Source organism: Pinus tabuliformis, chromosome 4_1, assembly GCF_031772625.1.
Source record: "Pinus tabuliformis cultivar Carrire ecotype Pingquan chromosome 4_1, CPIR1, whole genome shotgun sequence".
NCBI lineage: Eukaryota > Viridiplantae > Streptophyta > Pinopsida > Pinales > Pinaceae > Pinus > Pinus tabuliformis.
Window position 1 is genome coordinate 383040711 of NC_142303.1, and position 21240 is coordinate 383061950.

At 32.6% G+C, this 21240-nt stretch overlaps 1 pseudogene; it reads left to right on the forward strand.

Annotated features, from left to right (window-relative positions):
* The first annotated feature begins 14530 nt into the window (after window positions 1-14530).
* Window positions 14531-15862, forward strand: LOC149175893 (lecithin-cholesterol acyltransferase-like 4 pseudogene; annotated as a pseudogene).
* Window positions 15863-21240: the final 5378 nt, after the last annotated feature.

A 21240-nucleotide genomic window follows, 5' to 3' on the forward strand; every position in this document is an offset into this window, starting at 1 on the left:
CCAAGACATGTTCTATGCTTGTTGTTGACAAGATTTTCCCAAGGTATAATGATTGGCTTGGGAAGTGTAGACTGAGTGTCTTCATCTGCATGTAACTCTGTTGCTTCATTGGGCACATGATCTGAATCAAATGCAACATTATTGACTTTCTGCTTATGGGAGTCTGTTTCAATGTCCTAAATAGAAACAGGTTCATAATGATGACTCCACTGTTGTAATTCTTCTCATTGTAACTGTGATTTAAACTGCAAAAATTCAATGTTTTCTTATGCATGTTGTAGACAAGTCTAAATTTTGGAGAGAGAGTCTTCGCTAATTCTGAATGTGTTGTCGGATGCTGAGTGTATCAGAGTATTTAGGAACTCTAATACTTCACCAATTACATCCATTTCACAACAAATGCATCAATATTACAGCCAATACAAATGTCTTCTCTCCTCCACAAAATACTACTTTTATATAAAGTGCAAAGAATACACTAACAATGGTTCTATTTATTTATAGAGACAACTCTATAAACAACGTTGGTGCAATCATATGGCTTTTTCAATACATAGTAGAGGCATATTTGACCCACAATACTAGTACACCAGCACTCAGTAGCAATAAACATGACTCCAAAATTAGTGTTTAACGCACATACCAGGGTCTGCAACTACACAACGTAGAGAATGACACCTCAACTGCTAGAGCTTGTTGTCCACAAAATTTTTAGTGGAAGCTGAGAGAGCATTTTGTCTAACTGCTACGTGGAATGAGCAGCGAGTTTCCTCTAGATTTGCTGCAAAATCCTGTTATCTCCCTTTAAGTCAAGATTTGATTTTCACTAATTTTTTTTTAGAATGGACGGAGAGAAATATTCATCCAGAAAGCATTCCTACTCGCACATTGATGCTCAAAAGAAGAAGCGTTCCTTTGTCTTGTTTTTCTTTTCCATGACTCGTTTCAATAGGCAGGACTAACATGCTCAAGACACATTTACAGAAAAACGGCTCCGACACAGGGGAAATACTCTAAAAATTCAAAATAATAGAACATAGCTAGGATTTCATAGAGCATCCTCGCGAACGTACTTCTGTAGATAGTGCTGAGAAAATAAACTTACACGGAAATGATAGATTCTGCAATTTCTTTACCTCTCAGAACTGAAGTTTAGGTCGAAGGAGTTACACCAAATTAGTGGAGCATTAAGATCCCTACAGACATGCACATAATGAGGAAAATAAATTCAATTTTGACAAGCGGATGGGGAAGAACTGACCAGAAAAAAACTAGTGGCTCACACATTAATAGGGTAGGTATTCACCTGCTCTGATACCATGTTAACCTCACATGGAATGTAAAAAACTAATATTAAAGATAAGCATTTGATTGCATATATTATTGACATGATATACATTTATAGTACATGGTGTGACCCTTGGATTCATATTCGAAGTGGTCTCTTGGACTCTGGTGGTTGTTCACATTCCACACCAACCCATAGATGATTAAGTGTCCAACAATTAGAATGCTAATGTTATACACCACTCCCTCCAGACGCCAACTCCTTATAGTGTGGGAAGGAAGTTGGCCATTTAACAATTTTTGCAGACATTATATAAAAATCTGAGAATCACCATCAACTTGGATCAGTCTGACACCCTCCCTGATAGCTACTTACAAGCCCTTCTCCAGTGCCCAAAACTCAACCAAATTATTACTCGCAATTCATCGCGAAAACTCTCAATGAGATAGACTATGTATTTCGCAAAATACCTCTAAAACGAGTTAGGCCTAGGTTGTAATTTATTAACTTGTATTTATAAGTATTTAATATAATAACTTTATATGATTATATTTCTTTTTATTTTTGTTTTTATTTTAATATAACTAAAGATTTTTTTCATTTATTGTGTAATAATTTCACTTTACACAATAATGGTGTTAGTGGTAATAATAAAGGTGACGCTTAATGTTCTTGCATCATTTTTGTTTTATTAAATATTAAAAAGCGTTATGAATTATTTAGTTTACCATAAAATTTTAATTTGTAATTAATTTTTTTAAGAAAAACAATGTTAAATGACTATAATTTGAATGTATTAAAAGTTTATAAATAAATTTATGTGAAAAAAAATTGGACAAAAAAAATACATAAATATTTAATCATATAGCCTTTCGGTAAATAGTCAATTGGGAAACATTTAAACAAATAGCTTTCGATTGGGAAACATTCAAATAGATAGTTTTTTTTTTTTTTTTTTTTAAGTAAATAGAAAATTGGGAAACATTTAAATATTGTTTTTGGTAAATAGTCAATTAGGTTTATTTAGGGTGAATGTGAGGAATGATTGGGATTTTTTTTATTATGTTTTAATTTTTATATGATGATATTTGAGGTAATAGCTTTTGCTGTAATGGCTCTATATATATATATATATATATATATCTTGTAAATAATTTTATTTTTTTTAATGGTAAATGGTTGAAGGGGATTTAGCAACCTCCCGAGATATATGCAACTTAGCAACCTCCCCAAACATATGCAACAACTCACAAGCTACATATATCAACCTAGCAACCTCCCCAAATATATGCAACAACTCCCAAGCTACATATATCAGAAACTCATAGTTAGACATATGACGGAGACTAGTAGAAAGGGGAGCTGAGATCCTAGAATTCAACGTGACACCTATCCTTCCAACCTTACTATGAAGGGCCATGGTGTCCCCAGTGGGATTTGAAATAGGGTAGAGGTGATGGCATCCCAGTGAAACAACCACCCCATCAAAGATACTTTTGTAAATAACCTCATTATGCCCCATACTTAATATAAGATTTTGTAAATAAACTTATTATATGTTATACTTAGTATAAGAACGTGAAGTTATCCCTTTCACTTTCAATTAGTCTTGAAAATTTTAAACAAATTCTATGAAGTTTATTAACGTTTCAAAAAAATTACATATTAAACTAAATATTTTGAAAATAAAAAAACATATTTTAAATTTTTAACATGTAAATTGTTATGCATAAAGAAATTTTTGGAAGAATTCAATTTAAATTGTTATGTAAATTGTTTTCTTTTATTGGTTGATGGCTATTTCTATGTGGTTTTAAATTGAATAATGAGATATAAAAATTATATTAAAAAATAAAAATCAAAATAAAGTTTCTTTAGGCCAACTCCCATAACTTTTCATAACATAATGTCATGTGGACAACTCCCCACCATTTTTTATGCAAAAAATATTTGCAAGATTAGAAATTTCAAGTAGAAAAAAACAATCGGTTTTTTTTTTCCATTAGCCGTTAGTCTTTTTGGTTGTTTTTTCTGTTTTATTGCCTTCTCATTTTAATTTTTTTATTTTATTTTAAATGAATTCTTGATTACATTTATTTACACCATATGTTTACTAGTTGCAAAAAAAATTCAAAATATGTTAAAACTCTCAAATAGTAAAATGTTAATAACTATAAACTTTCTATATTTCTATAATTTTAATAAATCCATTCAATGTTCTATTGATTTGGAGTTAATGAAATAATTTTAAAAAGTGTTTTAATATATATATATATAGAATAGTAAAATAACTAATATGGATAACTTATGGTAGCAATAACTTTTTCAAATCTAAAACCCCTACAATTCTGTGTGGTATAATAAATATTATCTTATAATAGATTCAATGTAACATAATAAATATTATGTAATAATGTAATTAATTACAAATAATAATTCAAAAACTTAAAATTAGAGTATAAACTTAAAAGAAAATTTATATTAAAAAATATTTAATTCTCTATGGTTTTAATAAATTTGAAATTAAACTAAATTGAAATTAATGTAATTTAAATAAAAATAATAATAAAAATAAATTAATATAAGTGAAATATATATATATATATATATATATATATATATATATATTAATTATTGCGCCCAAAGGCTCTACAACCCAGTATACCAGGGAGATGTCACTTAATGTTGCATTAATAAAATTAAAAAATCTGTATTGGCCAATTAATGAAAAGTAAAGAATATGAGGGAGATGTTGTTAGCTAATTAATGAAAAATAAAGAATAATAATAAATATGTTTCTTAATTAAACTTTTTAACAAAAAAACACATATATACAATTATATTGTTAATCAAAAAAGTAAATTAAGTGTGGAAAAATTCAAGAAAATAAAAAGATTATAAGGTTCATTTAGGGTAGCAGTTTAGTTGTGGAAAACTTTAGTGAGCTATGTTTCATCTTCCAAATTCTTAATCTACATAATTTGTAACCTATAATTAGAAATTATATCATTTGTCTGTAAATTTTGGGTTGCTTCACATTGGGACAACAAACTTACCAGTTTGTAATTCTCACTGTAAATATTACCAACATTGCTCATTCCAATTAGATTAGGTTTTGTTTGTAATGTAAAAAATCATATAAGATTATTTGTCAAAAAGTGAAACTAATAATTCACAAGTCAACTCTTATTGCAAGTAAAAAGTTACTAGAAATTGGAATACTTTTTTTCGAGAGGAAAAAAAATCTGGGTTTATATTAATAAAGATAAAGACCAGTACATTTATCAAAAGTATGATCATCTATGCTGCACAAAAAATAACTTTGAAATATACACGGATATTGTCTATAAAATAATATATAATGTCCTTGTCCTCACATGTTCCAAGAAAATTCCCAATCTAGTACTGTAGCATGTGAAAAAACATAGGAAAAAGGATTTCTAATCATCTATCAAGCATATGTATAAGATCCAACATATCATAATCACAAAATAGAAAAAGAGCATATGATTGTTATGGCAGGTTGATCAGTCCCTCCTTGTTGATGTCATTGTCCTCTATATAACTGAACTTCATAACTCCATATGCCCCTCTAAGACCTTTGGACAATTTGTCAGCTTCCATGTTGGCTTCCCTGTATATGTGATTAATTGTATAGTCTGTGAGAGAGCCCAGAATGTGTTTGATCCTGTTTATCCAACCAGATAAAGTAGGAGGTTCAAAATTTGTGTGTCCTTGTATCCCATCAATAAGAGATCTATAGTCATTATATATGTGGAGACTGTGTATCTGCTTCTCTTTCGTGAACCAAAGTAAACCCCATAATGCAATTATTTATGCTCTAGTGTTTGTGCCTGGTCCGCCATTCCAGGAAAGATTATATTGTGTAACTCTATTAATTTTGAGTACTTCTCCACACTTGCACATGCCCAGTTGTGTCGCATCATCAAAACAACCATCTGGAAAGCAAATAGTCTGAGGTAACATACGGTAGGATGTTTTTTTTGGATTATCAACATCCAAATGGAGAGAAGACATCCATGATAAATATATGTGGAAAATACATGTTTTATTAATATGTTGTCCCTCAAATATATAATGATTTTGTGTTCTCCATATCTCCCATATTATAAGTAGTGACATATCCTTATATTTTCCATTCCCCGCAGACCAAATATTGATGCATTATTCAATATCAGATGCCCAATTGAAAGATAGATGGAGAAAAATAGAAATATGATTCCAATCCATACGAGTGGTTTGGCACATGAAGAAAATATATTTACATGTTTCCATTGACGCCCCACATAAAATGCAAATACTGGGACCCAAGAAGCCTCTCTTCAAGAGGTTATCCCATGTAAGAATTTTTTTCCTCCACACGAGCTAGGAGAATAGAATAATTTTAAGGGTGATACGCCACTTCCAGATCATATAAAACCAATATGTATGATGTAAATTGAATCTCTGTATTATGTAGTATTGGTATGTATTTGCCACAATAGGGACATGTTTATGTAAACGCCTGTTCCATGTAATGTTCTCATCCCAATAATTGTAATAGAGTCTAGGTTGACTAAGGTGAGTAGTATAACCCAACCAATCTTCTGTGTATTGCCCCTCCAGAACCATATCAACTGCATCTTTTCATATTGGGTAGCCCTCATTCCGTTGCTTGATAGCCTAATAAAGGAATATAAATCCTCTACGGTGTATGATGTCTAAAGTATGACCTTGTAGGTTAATGTCACATCTCATGCCTTTAATGTCGTCTGTCCCAATCAATATTTTTTTTCCATTACCAAAATCCCAAGCCATCCTCATGTGCCACCAGTGGAGAATTTTTATAAAGCTCCTCCATATTTTTTATCCTTTAGATCTGATGGGACACCTATCTTTGTACAACATTTCTATATCTGAATTTCTCATATGCTTTGCACGAATTATGTCCTGGTAGGCCCCCTATCTATGCATGGCCCTCAAGAAGGATTTAATGAGCAATGTATATCCAAAATTTATGTGTTCTAGAAACCCCCAACCACTGAACTCCTTTGGGACAACCCACTGGAAAAGATGAAATTTGCTAGTTGATCCCGACCCGGACCATAGGAATCTAGATATGATAGACTTAAAATTCAAAACAATGGTGGAGGGAATCATGAACAAATGTTCCCAATAGATAGATATATGTTTTAGAACAACCTGTACAAGTATATATCTGCCACCCAAAGTGAGGAATCTTTGTGTCCATGTATTCGATTCCCTCTTATATTTATCCACCATCCATAGCCAATCTTTGATTTTGTAGTTGTTGGGCTTCATCTTGTAGCCTGGGTAGGAAAGTCCAACCTCCATGGGGGCTATCTGAACACCAAATATGTCAGCAATGTAGTCTATGTCTACCCTATCTCCAGAAGAGAAATAAAGATTTTATTTGTTACCATTTGTAAGGAGCCGGAGGCCTCTCCACATTTGAGGAATATATAGTGTAATATAAAAATAATGCCAAAAATTAGTATGTCATAAACAAAAAAAAGAGTGATGTTGAATTTTATTGAAATATTTAGACCCTAAAATAGACCACAAGATTGAGTGTTTTTTATTCTCAAACTAAGGCCATCCATAACAAGAATAAAGATTAAGGGTGAGAGAGAGCAGCCCTATCTGAGACCTTTACCAACACAGAAAAAGGTTGTGGGAAAACCATTGATCAAAACAACAAAACAAACAAATGTAATACAAGCCATTATCCACTCCACATTAAGAGACCGAAGACCAATCTTGTAGAGAATGAGTCTAATGTATGACCAGTCTACATTGTCATAAGCATTGTGAAGGTCAATTTTCATCACCACTGCCTCTTTCTTATTGGAATGGATAGTATGGATACATTCTTGTGTCATAGCTATTGCATCGTTGATCCAGGTGGATATTGGTGGCCACCCACCTATTCCACCTAGACCCCCAAGTCAATTTCATATGTTTCCTTAATTTTAGTACAATTTACTATTTTTGGTAGTTTTTCGAGTCTTGAACTTCTGGTACCATTTTGAGGCCCTAAACAACATTTTCTTGGAAAATTTTCTTTGGTGATTTCCATGACAATCACATCGGAAACTATAGTCCTTAAAGAGATCTTTCTAATGAGGTATCGTATGCATCACATGAAGATAATATGAGCAAGTTACGACCCCGAGAAATTGGCTTCCCAACTAACCCCAACGAGGCCCATAAACTCTTGGTGTTACACCTCCTCGGGTTAGGGTTTTGGTTGTTTATGGTTTTCTCTTATTGTTCAATAATAAAAAGGCCCTTGAGCCTCATTGTAACTTAGTTCAAAGGCATGTAGCCACCACATCTACTCTAAGAGATAAGCTACCATTGTTTGAGCTATCTTATTTTGATTATGTTTATAAGCATAGTTCAATATTTTCTATTAATGAAATGAAGTGGTTTTCTACTACATCTCTATGTTTATGATTATATCAAAAAGTTGTTGCATTCCTGTTTAAATCTAGATCAATCGTGTATCGGACGGTTACTTAAAAACCAAATTGTTCTTGGGAGATATGATTAGAAAGTACCTTATTGATGCGTCTTGCGATCACTTTAGATATCAGCTTATAGAGGATGTTGCATAGTGAGATAGGTTTGTAGTCCCTAAAATTAAGTGGAGAAGAGGACTTCAGAATGAGCGCCAAAAAGTTTGAATTTATGGCTCCAATGATCATACCTCGAGGCTTAGCCTCTTCCACAATCCCCAGTAGATTCTGTCCCATCACGTCGAAAAAATGTATGGAAAAATCCACTTTTCATCCATCCGGTCCTAGACTTTTGTCTTTGAAGAAAGACTTAATTACCAGAGATATTTCCTCTAGATTAACAGGGTTGTATAATTCAACATTAGTATTGTCATAAAACATTTTTGGATACAGATCCAAATCCTATATCTAATCTCTATGATCTACATCCTCCCTGGCCTTATAAAATTGTTCAAAAAATCTTACAGCCTCATCTTGTATCTCAGGTGTTGTGTGTTTAGTTTCGCCATCAAAATATTCTATGTGCCAAATAACATTAATTTGTTTCCTATGATTAGCATTCCTGTGGAAAAACTTAGTGTTACAGTCTCCCTCACGTAACCATATTGCTCTGCTCTTGAGCCTCCAGGTAGCTTCCTAAATTTTAAGAATCTCATTCTTCCTGTCTTCCAATGATTTAAGATGTTCCAGATCCTCCCTTGATGGGACTTTTTGTTCCATGTTTTTGCCAGAACAAGAGATGTCATAGGTGATCTTTTGTAATTTTGATATAAATTTTTGTTTTATAATACTCTCCCATGTACTAGTTTGGATTTTAATGATATTGAGCTTATAAATAAGGGACCACATCATAGATACATCCCATAGGCCATCTATCTCCTTCCATAAGGAATTTACTAGAATATTATAATCTTTATCATCTAGCCATACTTTTTTAAATTTGAAGGGTAATCCTCGATGAATATTCTCCAATCTCCACTAGATGGAAATGGGCATATGATCATAAATATATGTCCTTTATACACTAGACTCCAGATTGTCGAGGATCTCAACTAAATTTTCTTGTACCAGGAATTGGTTTAGACATTTCCCCACATGAAATTCACCCACTCTTCAATTATTCCAGGTAGGGGAGAGTGGAAAAGGACAAATGTCCACCAAATGATGATCCATGAAGAGATTATATAGACGATCCTCAAGGGGATCCAACCTACTGTGTATACCCCAAGACTCCCGTGCCAGGAGAGTGGCATTGAAATCACCTGCCATAATAAGACCACCGATCTTTAGAAGGTTTCCTTGTTATATCTGATCTCATAAAGCGGAACGATTTCGACATGGTGCATATATATACTTGAAATTGGAATACTTACAAAACTAATTCTAGTTCCTATTATGTGTAAAATGTTGGATGGAATGAGGATATTTATAGAACTAAAATGTTGTGTGTAACATGCAAAATGTTACATGAAATTGGAATTGGAATAGTTACAAAAATAAAATGTTGCATGAAAAAATTAATTTGGCGAGAGGCCAATTTTATCAAAGTAAAAAATAATTCGTATATCATAGTTAAATACATTTTTTGTGTGATTTAATTTTTCTCAAAGTAAAAAAAAAAAAAAAGTATTTATGATATATAAACCATCATAGATCCATCTTAGCTCCGGATCTACCAAGCCCTGAGAGGGATCAAATCTCTTAATATGCAAACCTCTTTTTGATTCCAAAACTTGAGGAAATGTTTGCATATCAAAGGAATTGATCCCTCTCTGCCCTTGGTAGATCTAGAGTAAAGATGGATCTATGCTCATATATGACAATTCAATGTAATTTGAAAGATATTCTAATAATTTAACCTAACCTAGAGAATTTATTATTAGGCGATATGGTACAATTCAAAAACATAATATTTTAAAACAAAATTATTCATGGATTGATATGAACTATTTAAAACATTTATAGTAAAATGTTTTTAGTATTTTTTACATATTGCAAGTCATATATATATATATATATATATATATATATATATATATATATATGGAGTAGAGATTCTATTAATTTATGGCAAAAATTCAAAATATTCTTTTTTGACTACGACCTCTCACAACACAAATTAGAGTCCATATAAATTATCTAATCAATGACACAAAACCATAAATAAGAGTCTAAAATTATGGTAACCTACTAAAAGCATGAATGCATTCATCTTGTATGATTGCAACCTCTTTGTTACTATTATGAAAAACAAAATTAATAAGGAGAACATTTATCTATATGGTGATTTTGTCTTTAGAACCTTTGAATCCTCTTTAGAATTGCAAAACTCTAGATTTTATTTTTCCTTAGTCAAAATTGATACTTTATCATTAAGCGTTCTTATCTTCACTTCATTAATGATAAGTAGAATTTATTATCGAGTTTCTGAAATTCAATTAATAATTTTTCCATTATTGTTTTCAACTGCTAGTCTAAATCAATAGTGTGTATAGTTTGTACAGTTCTGGCATTCCCACATTCTAGAATTCAACTTCCCACCTTTATCCTCTACTTCGACATCATAGATGGATACTCTATCTATCCTTGCTTCTCTTTCCTTATTTTGAATTTCTCTTTTGATTTCATTAGGAGCATTCTATAAGTGGTTGATGAATTTTTTCCCACTTGTTGAGCTCTTGACCTGAAGGTTTCTGAGTTCCCCTGTGCCCTTGATCACCTCTAGATCCACCCACTCTTGGCATTGCATCACAAGAGGTGGGAAACAGATGTAGATTAAAAGGTGAGGATGAAGAAAGAAGCAAAGGATACAATATATAATCACTAAAGTGAGTGAAATACTTTGTAAGTATTAGAGGAAAAAACCATAGAAAACACCAAGGAATTCAATGCTAAGACAAATAAAAAGAGAGAGATAAGACTCCATGACAACCCTAAAAAGGAAACCACAAAAAAATGCAAAAATGATCTGTATCAATAGTTGGGAGGGAGATAATCCAACTACCACAGTCTGGTAGAACCAAGACTATAACCCACGAAAGAAACAAATCCAGATGGAGGACTTGGGGTGGGATGAAAGCCAAAGAATCCGTTGAGTGTGAAACTAAAGGGAGATGGTGGAGAAATTTTTATCTAGAGCCAAGAGAATAGCTTGTTCCTTCCCACATAAATCCAAAACATAAACTAATTCCCTCTAAGGGATTAGAGCCACATAAAAATGCACAAGAAAGGAAACACTACTTCAAGCCATGTCATAGGAACACATAGTCAAAATGACTCTAATATTACCACCAACAAAGAAATGTTGTGTCCTTGAAACATTTAGAAATGTGCAAGAACATAAAATCCAAGAGAACATAACACTCACCCAGCAATAATGCTAAAGAATTGCTTGTTTTCTTACCCAAAGCCTCTGAGTGATGTCGATATCTAGATGTTTTCCCTTTTCCTTTCCATGAGAAATCCATTATCATATCTCTTACATGCACAATAATGTTTCCTAGTGGAATGGGTTGTTGAACTCTATCTCCAGTTTAAAACCTATGTAATGTTGCCATGCCCCTTAATTGCCTAGTACACCATCATGATTAAGCACCCATGGTGAGGGGCAAAGCTTATCATACTTTAGATGATAAAGGATCATTATATTAAATTAAATTCACTAACCATTATTAGGTGGACCTTCACTCTTATGAAATCTCTCAATCTCATTAATATATTTCCTTATATTCATAAGAAATATATTTTACCTAAATTTTATAAAAAAATAAAAAAATAAATATATGATCTTTAACTAGAATTAAAACTCACCATACAAATTAGCCTACATGCATCAATTCATAATAAACATCAAAACACTTATTTCATCATACATATCAAATTTCTAAACAAAAAAAAATGATAAAAATTATTAAATAATAACTACGTTATTATTATAATTATTATTAACTATAAAAAAAAACATTTTATTTTTAATTTTTTTAATTTTTTTATATAAAAGTTAAACATATACATCTAAAAAAAACATGTAACAAGATTTTCAACCATGAAGATTCATCACCACTTTATCATGGAGATCCTTTAATGAGTTTAATTAAAAAGTAAAAAAAAAAGTATAACTACTTTAGAAATATATTTAAAAAAGGTTAAATCTCTACAAGACACCTAATAATTATTAATAATTAAATTAAAATTCAAAAAACCTTATCCCAAAATAAACACATGTATAAAATAATTAATTAATAAATATAATATTAAATATATTAAAGGTGTTCCTATGATGGGTTTCCTTGCGCATATTTGACCAATAAGATTTGTGTATTTTCGTCCTCCTCCCTCCATCCCTCCAAATAAAAAATGACAGGTGACATTGCAAGCGTCATGCAATTAGCTAGAAAGTGTGTTGTCCTTTAAAGATTTCTAAATCCCATCCTATATGACAAAAAAAAGAAATTCTAATCTCTAAATTTTGAGATATTTTGATCTTTCATTGGTTTTTAAATTAATTTATCATAAAATAAAGTTTTATTGCTTTTTGAAAAATAAATGTATAAAAGTATTAGAATAATAATTTATATTTTTTATATTTAAATGTTTTAAAACTAATTTATAATAAAACTTATAATATTTATTATACAAAATTATAATACATATTATTAGTATATAAGTATTTTTGACACTTGGCACTACACATGGAATTGGCTTGGTTGTTTAAAGTTTTCTAAATCCCATCCTAAATAAAAAAAGAAAGACTCTCATCTCTAAACATTGAGATATTTTGATTTTTCATTGATTTCTAAGTTAATTTATTATAAAATTAAGTTTTATTGGGTTTAAAAAGAATAAATCTATAAAAATATTAGAATAATATTTATTTTTTATTTTTTATTTTCTGTTTAAATATTTTGAATTCAATTTATAATATTTATTATACAAAATTTTAATATATAGGTATTTTTTATTCTTTTATTATGACTGTACTAATTATGCAACAATTAAGAACGACGCGAAGATGTGATGGAGCTTCAAGTAGAGTATAAGGAAATATTTAATTCTTGTAGATTAATCATAAAGTAATGTCGCTTTTGTGCTTCCTTCTTTTAATCAATTTGATGGATTGGATGTCCCTGTAATCTATCAAAGCTTTGGCCAAATGGATGTGCCTGTAATCTATCAAAGCTTTGGCCAAACTCAATTCCATTGGTATTGCTTTTACCCCAAAATGGCAAATTATGGGGGCTTGGACAGTGATTTGAAGCATTCAAGGATTGATAGTTTTATCTCAAGCCTGAGATCACAGACAGTGTGCTTGGGATTTCACAGACACAACCTAGAAATTGGTTGGTGAATTCAAGATTGTCTAGTTTAGAAGATAACCTCTATTCCAATTGTTTTTTTATGTAATTGTAGTCATCACAGGTGAGATGTGCTACCCATTTCGCTTAAATTTGTTTTTTTTCTTCTAAAATGACTTTTATATTATCATGGTTCCCATATTTACAAAACTTAGAACCTAAAAGTTCAAAACTATAATAGAAATGAACTTAACCAGAAAATGATTAACGAAATTAGATTGTTTTTCCTAGAAGAGTGTCTCTCTTTCCACCTTTGGAAGAGTGTCACTCTACTCCAGTTCCACCTCCTTTGTTGCCATTCCCATTCCCCTTGCTCTACAACCCATTCCTCTTGCTCTTACTTTGGACTATATCGAAGGAACTGACAATGATGTCTTTATGAATACTGAAAATTTCTTCTTCAATCCTTTTGAATACCGGAAATTCCTTCTCAATCCTAATAGTAGCCTAATTCTGCTCATTAAAATTTAACAGGTGGCATTAAAATCTAACAGGTGAAAATGCCTTCTTCAATCCTAATAGTAGCCTAATTATGCTCATCAGTCGTTAAAATTTAATAAGTGGAGCCCTCTTCAAAGATTTGTATATCCCTTTAGTAGCTTTAAATATCTGTCATCTACATATTCTTATAGAGAAGCAATTTTGTTGCACTCATAGAAACGATTAACAATGTTTGCATTGGAGTGAGTGGCAAAATAATCTTCCCAAATATTCTATTCCTTGGATGTACTTTGCACCTTTAAAAACAATTACTCGTAAAATATACATCTCAACCTTTCAACTATTAAAAAAAAAACTAATAATGCCTTCAAACACCTTGACGAGGTGAACCATGAAAGCCCATTTGTTTGTCCAAACGAAAGTTGCCCACCACCCTAATAGTGTCTTCTAATCACCAAAGTTGCCCACCACCCTAGCTTAGGGTAAGGAAAAAAATAAAAAAAAATACACCCTTATTTACGTGTGGGTTGGCTCTTTGGCAAATTTATTAAAAAAATAAATCCTTATTTATTTTCATGTCGGCTTAGGGGAATTTTAAAAAACAAAAAAAAACTCATGTGGGGCTCATATACATTTTGATTTGAATCGCCACCTCTACTGCGTCCATTGTAAATAAGTTTCTTCATTCTTTGTTTACTTCGTTATGGTCGGCCCCGGAATTCAAACAGACCAATTTTTTTGCGGCAAGAATCCAACCCTCAACTGTCATTCAACTGCGGGAGCGAGAGAATTACAGTGTTGCCCCTTTATTCTCAAAGGTACCCAGAGCTTGAAACATCATAAATTTCATCGCATTGGCTCAGTGATACAGAACCTGAACCTGGTTTGGTATTGGCATCGCAGAAATGGCTGCAAAATTGCGGGAACTGCGTCAAAAAATTGAAGAATGGCTTCAATGGGGGAAGAAAAAGCCACAATATGTGAATTCTGATTTGAACCCAGTGTTACTCGTGCCTGGCATAGGGGGCTCTATACTAACAGCAGTGGATGAAAATGGGCATAAGGAGCGAATCTGGATTCGTGTTTTTGATGCTGATCGTGAATTTCAGAAAAAACTGTGGTCTGTTTTTGATCCGAGAACTGGAAAAACTATGTCACTGGATCCCAAAACAAGAATTGAAGTCCCAGAAGAAAGGTTTGGACTATATGCCTGTGACAACCTGGACCCTGATATGGTTTTTCCCATGAATAATGCTCAGTACTTTCATGGTATGATAAAAGAGATGGTGGGTTGGGGGTATGAAGAGGGTACTACTCTCTTTGGTTTTGGCTATGATTTTCGTCAGAGTAACAGGCTCAGAGAAACAATGGATCGTCTAGCAGAAAAGCTTGAATTCATACATAAGGCTTCAGGGGGAAAGAAAGTCAACATCATAAGCCATTCAATGGGAGGGCTTCTTGTCAAATGTTTTGTTGCTCTCTGCAGTGAAGTCTTTGAGGAGTATGTGAACAAGTGGGTGGCTATTGGTACACCATTTCAGGGAGCACCTGGATATATAATGGATGGTCTTTTAAGGGGACTTGCATTTGTCAAAGGATGGCAAGAAGAGCTTTCTGTTTCCAAGTGGAGCATGCATCAACTCATGGTGGAATGCCCCTCAATCTATGAGTTGATGGCTTGCCCTAATTTTCAGTGGCCTTCACTTCCTTTGCTTCAAATATGGAGGGAAAAGAATGATGAATTTGGACATTCATCTGTTGAACTTGAAACCTATGGTCCCCACAACTGTGATGTCATCATGCAACATGCTCTTGTTGATAATAGCATTACCTTTGATGGTCTGACAATACCATTGCCATTCAACTCTGAAATCTTGGAATGGGCCAGTGAAACCAGAAGGGTCATGGCATTGGCAAAGATCCCTCCATCTGTCAAATTTTATAACATTTATGGCACTGGCAAGGATACACCATTCAGTGTGACCTATGGAAGTGAGCAGAAACCTATATCAAGCATGGAGCAAGTATTGCATTCCGAGGCTGTATACAGTTGTGTGGAGGGTGATGGATCAGTCCCCATTGAATCAGCTATGGCAGATGGACTTGCAGCAGAGGAAAGGATAGGTATTCCCAGAGATCATCGTGGCTTGGTCTGTGATGAAACTGTTTTTCGTATACTCAAACATTGGCTGAAGGATGAGGATGCAAATCCTTTCTATGGTCCTGTTGAAGCTTAAGTCATTTTTCCAACTAGGGTTGACCTGGAGGACCCCCACTCCCTGCAAACCACAGAAAACTGTGAAACCCTAACCGATGATTATCATGAAACTGAACATGATTTCGTGGCAGTGAGGGTAATCCAAAGTGCTGAAGCAGTATTCCAAAGTGAAGAAGAAGCTCAGGAAAAGCTTCAACCATCAACAGAAAATGATGTGGAGAAAGTGATGTGAAAGAACATCTATTTATCTGTAAAGGCCCTGACAGAAGCTTCAGTGAGGCTTCTCTAACCTAACTGATTTATTCATTATCCTGTATATGTAGCTGCACTTTCAAAGGTAGATAGAATAGCGTACTAGGGATCCTAGATCAATTGACATAGGATGTTTAATAAAAGTAGTTTGTAGATTTTACCAAAAGATTGGAGTAGCAAAAGATGGTTGTATTTATATGAGTGAATATATATTATTTGTTTATAAGTAGTTTAGTTTATCAAAATCTATGTAGTGTAAATTTATTGAAAATATGTACATGTAAATCACAATTGTATGGTAAAATTTCATTCTTATTGCTTTTTTTAAGAATAAGGATGAGAAAAATAAATGGTCCACATTTGGAAAGGTGATTATGATCTTCCAAGTGTGTGATATTTGGATAGTTCAAAGGTTTTGTTGAGTTGAGTATTATATTTGTGACCAAATTGTAAGGTCTAGCTTATTATAAACACATTATAAAACACACATGTGGGTTTTGGTTGGAGAATGAGGTGCATGTTTATTAATGATGTTGGTGGTGTTAGGTATTATTAAATGTGATTTCAATATTTTCACATTAAGGAGATTGGTTGTAAGGGAGTAGTGACTTAGTAAATGATACATCAAGAGAGAGTGTTACAAATAGTATACTTAGACATTAACATTTTGGCATTTTTATACTTGTAACATTGAAATCCCCTTGACCTTCATATGTCTAAGTTCCACTTGAATGGGAGATTTGATGGTTTGATCACCCTATCCAAGTCCTTTACCATCAAAACCTATTCATTTCAACAACCTCACTCTGTTCCTTTAGTGTGATTTTCAAAGCTGCTAAAAGACTTATTATTTCAAGATTTAGCGATATGAATTGGCCATTTTTGGTTGCTCCAACTAATATGGCAAGAACTATTTTAGATTAATAGAATCATTGATGTTAAATGTTAATGTTGCATAAACTAGATGCAATCATGTAATTCAAGGGTGCTTAATCCATCTACATTAAAAATAATAGTTCGTCAAATCCAAAACTGCAATTTTGACATTTCCTAGCTAAATGCTAATGCTGGCAAACATAAAAAGGTGAAAAGCATAGAATGTTTAGCTTTCTTTCAAAATGAGAAAGGGGATATTATGACATGCTTATTATCCCAGATCAATCATGGTTTGTGTTTATTGTGTAAAATTTGACCATTTAGGAACATAAACGTGTTAATCAACTCCTCAAAAGTTTCTGAAATATTGCAAAATTACTTATTTCTTTCACTACAATGGTTCAACTCTTTAGCATCGATTCTCCACTTGTTAACAATAACTTGCTACATTATCCAATATTTTCCATGATAATAATAAGGAGTTCATTTATGCCACCCAAGTTATTTTGTAACTCTTTTTTCTCTTCCTCGAAGCATTGCACCATTTTTCTTAGCAGTTCATTCTCCTCCCAAATTTGTTCATTACATTTGTTTTCTCTTGGATATTGGGACAAGTGTTTTATACACCTTGTAATCATGTTATGTACCTTAATATATCAAAAAATATAGATAGATATTCGCTTAAGAATAATAGACCCACACAATAGGTAACAAAAATAATGAACACAAGAATATTAAAGAAAACCCTCAAGTTGGGTTAACACCATGTATTATTACTAAAGAAAGGAAACATTCTACAAGTAATATTTGGTTATTGATTAAAATATATTTCACCATATCCCATCACTTTGCTTATGCTTCTTAATATAATACATTCCACTCCCTAAGAACATTATGGAGAATAATCTTTCTAATAATTGGAACCTTCTTGTGAGTCTTCTTACATTTAGTGATTTCACATTACTACATGGTGTTATTTACTAGAAATGATACATAAAAATACATAAGCACCTAAATATTAGTATTCCCCTTGGGTACTCCCTAGGTACCCCATCTTACCCCTTATGTACACTATATTCCACCCCCCTTCACAAATTTTACTTTGAAATATAAAAAACCATATAATTGTGTTCAATGTATTTTCATCTTATGAGTTAGTCGACTTGAATACTTATATTGTTGACCTTTTTGGTAATGCATGACACTTTTTTTACTCATTTTTATGCATCTTCCTTGGGTTCTAGTTCTTAACAGAGCGATGATACCCTAATTTTGTTGGGAGCCCTTGCATTCCCAACGAAGATCATCTAACATTTATAGTTTTGTCCTAGCAATGATGGTTGGGTTTCTAGATTTTTATGTTCCCTAGGAGATTAGATTAGAGGATCACTTTTTCAAGTTCACTTGGGTGCATTATTGGAGAAGATTCCTAACTTCTCTTTATCCCAAGTGTCCATATTCATTCTCTTCTGGAGGTCTCTAAGTCAATTTATACTAGTTATTCCAAAGGTTGGAGCTAGTTTTTGGAGATACTAAGAGAACCATAGTCACCTTGATCTGAGATCTTAAGCCTAGGTCATCAGAGAGCCTTTGTTACACTTGGAGGAGGAAACTATGTTGCAATCTTGAGGAGAGGGATTCATTAACTCGAGATAAATACTTTTTTATTTTCATTAATGATTAATGGATTATTGTTCCTTGTTGAAGAATGTAACTAGGTTCGGTCAATAGATGACATTTTATTATTATTAAATTGACTTATTAAAGCATGGGTTTCATGCTTGGGTCATCTGCTTTTAGGTCAAAGCCTCCATTGAAGGCTTCTAGGGTTTATGTCAAGTGTCCTTGTCCATGTCATAATGTAAAAAACCTTTCTTAGGATTTATTTGTCAAAGAAGAAATTTATTTTATGATATTTTAGGTCTTCTAGGCCTCCTCCATCAAGTCGACCTCAAGGAAGGACAAGTCGGCCTCAAATAGGGTAATTCAACCTCACAAGAAGCCTATATATTGGAGCAACTCGGCCTAATTTGTGGAGCATGTCAAGCAAGTTCAATTTGCAGAAGATTGTAGCTCGAAAAGTGTGAAATTTCAAAGAAGAGGAGGACAAGTCTAAGGGAAACGAAGGTCTCTTTCAAGGTCAAGAATTCAATTTCTCTCTCTCTCTCTCATATCACACGTGCGAAATTCTTGAGATTTTCTGGAAGGCTGAAATTTTGTAGTTACTAGGGAGGCTAAAATTCTAGAGTAGCTAGGCCGAAAATTCTTAGATCTAAGTTTTGGATTGAAGTTGCGCTTTGAAGGGCTGACATTTGGAAGACTAAGAAAATGATATTTACATGGAGGAAGGGCTGAATTGGTGGAGGAGGAAGGTCTGTGGGTCTAAATTCTTGGTTTATCTCATCTTATTTTTGAATCTACTAAAGGAAGAGTTCGTTGCCTAGGTTTTGACATGTATGTGGGTTTTAGCCTTGACTGTCTGCTTACGTATGGTGTCCCTAATATTCATATTTTGCTTTTGATAATTTCTTAATGAAACAAAGATAAAAGAACATAAGAAAGTTAATAAGAACATAAGAATATCACACTAATTATCAACATAAGAAAATATTTCCACCTTTTTTATTTTCTAACATGGTTTCAGAGCTAAGGTGAAAGAAGGAAGGAAAAAGAAAACCTGAAGATCTATTAAAAGGAGAATAAGAAGTTTCAAGGTTGGAAATAGAATATATTAACATGATAAACTCAATGAAGGTAGATAACAAACTAGAAGGAGCCCCCAACTACAGGGCCTACAAGAAAATAGAATAGATATCATTCTCGAAAAGAGTAAAGTCTTAGATCTTGTTCAAGGAAGAGTCAAGAAGCCTATAGATAAATAAAGTAATGCAGATAAAGTCAATTTTAGAGAACTTGAAATCGTGGCTATGAATCTAATAGTAGATGGAGTTAAAGATAACTTAATTCCATACATATCAAACATAAATTTCGCTCAAGAAATGTATGAGGCTTTCTCCAAGTTATTCACAATCAAGAACATTGGTTAAATAACAAGCCTCAAGAATGAACTAATAACTATTAAGATGACAAATGATGATACTATTTCATCATATTTTATAATGATATCTAGAATCAGAGATGAACTCCAAGAAATAGATGAAGTTGTCCAAAAAAAGGAGCTCGTAATTACCACTCTTCTAGGACTACCTAAATCTTGGAGTGCCTTTGCATCATGACTCAACAATTGGAAGGATATGCCTACATTTTCACCAATGTGGAACGCATGTAGCCAATAAGAAGCTAGAATATCGATGGTAAACAAAAAAAATAAAAAAAAATGAAGAAGAAAACACTTCAAATTATTACTTTGCTCATCCCAAAAAGAAGGGAACCTTCAATAAATTCAAAGGACCAAAGAAGAAAATGGACCTATTCAAGGTTAAATGTTACAATTTCCAAAATATGGGACATTATGAGATTAATTGTCATGAGAATCCAAGAAATAAGAAAAAAAATAGGGATCAAGCAAATGTCGTTGATGAAGGACCACCAAAGAAGAAAAATACCAGAAAGAATCAAAAGTCAAGGACTTATACTACTAAGTCCTCCCTTACACATATCCTCCCTTGATCTTCTATTCTAAGTTTTGAATTGCTTTCCTTTATGTTTTGATCTCTAGAATTTGTAGGTCTAATAGGTCTTGTTAGAACACCTTTTATTTTGATAAAGTTGTAGGTATCCCTCAAGATTGGATTAAGAGAGAGCCCTCACCATCTTTCTAAAGATAAGTATATTACTCCTTGCCTTTCTTTTATGTTTGGTTTCCCTCTCTTATCAAGATGTGTTTGTATTATATACTAATAAAGTTTCTCTTTATATTTTTCCTTGGGTAGGAAATCTTGCTAATTGCTCAAGGATCATGGAGAAGACTTCAAAGGATAGATTTGAAGTGTGAAAAAATTTCTATTGAAAACCTTCAAGCATTTATGTCCTACAAGGTTTATTAAGAAACAACCCAAGGCATATCTTAGCCTATAAGCTTTGTTACAAATATCTCTTTATATAGAGGTACAATCATTCTTCTTTTATATTTTTATCTACATTACTAACATCGTTATGTCTAGGGTTTTGAATCATAAGATATTCTTGTTTAGGTGATTAATCATTATATTTAATCCACCCTCATTATATTTTGATCATTTGTATGAAACCCTAAAAGTTTATCTATAAAACCATAACCTAAGGGTATGTCTATAGTTATGAAACCCT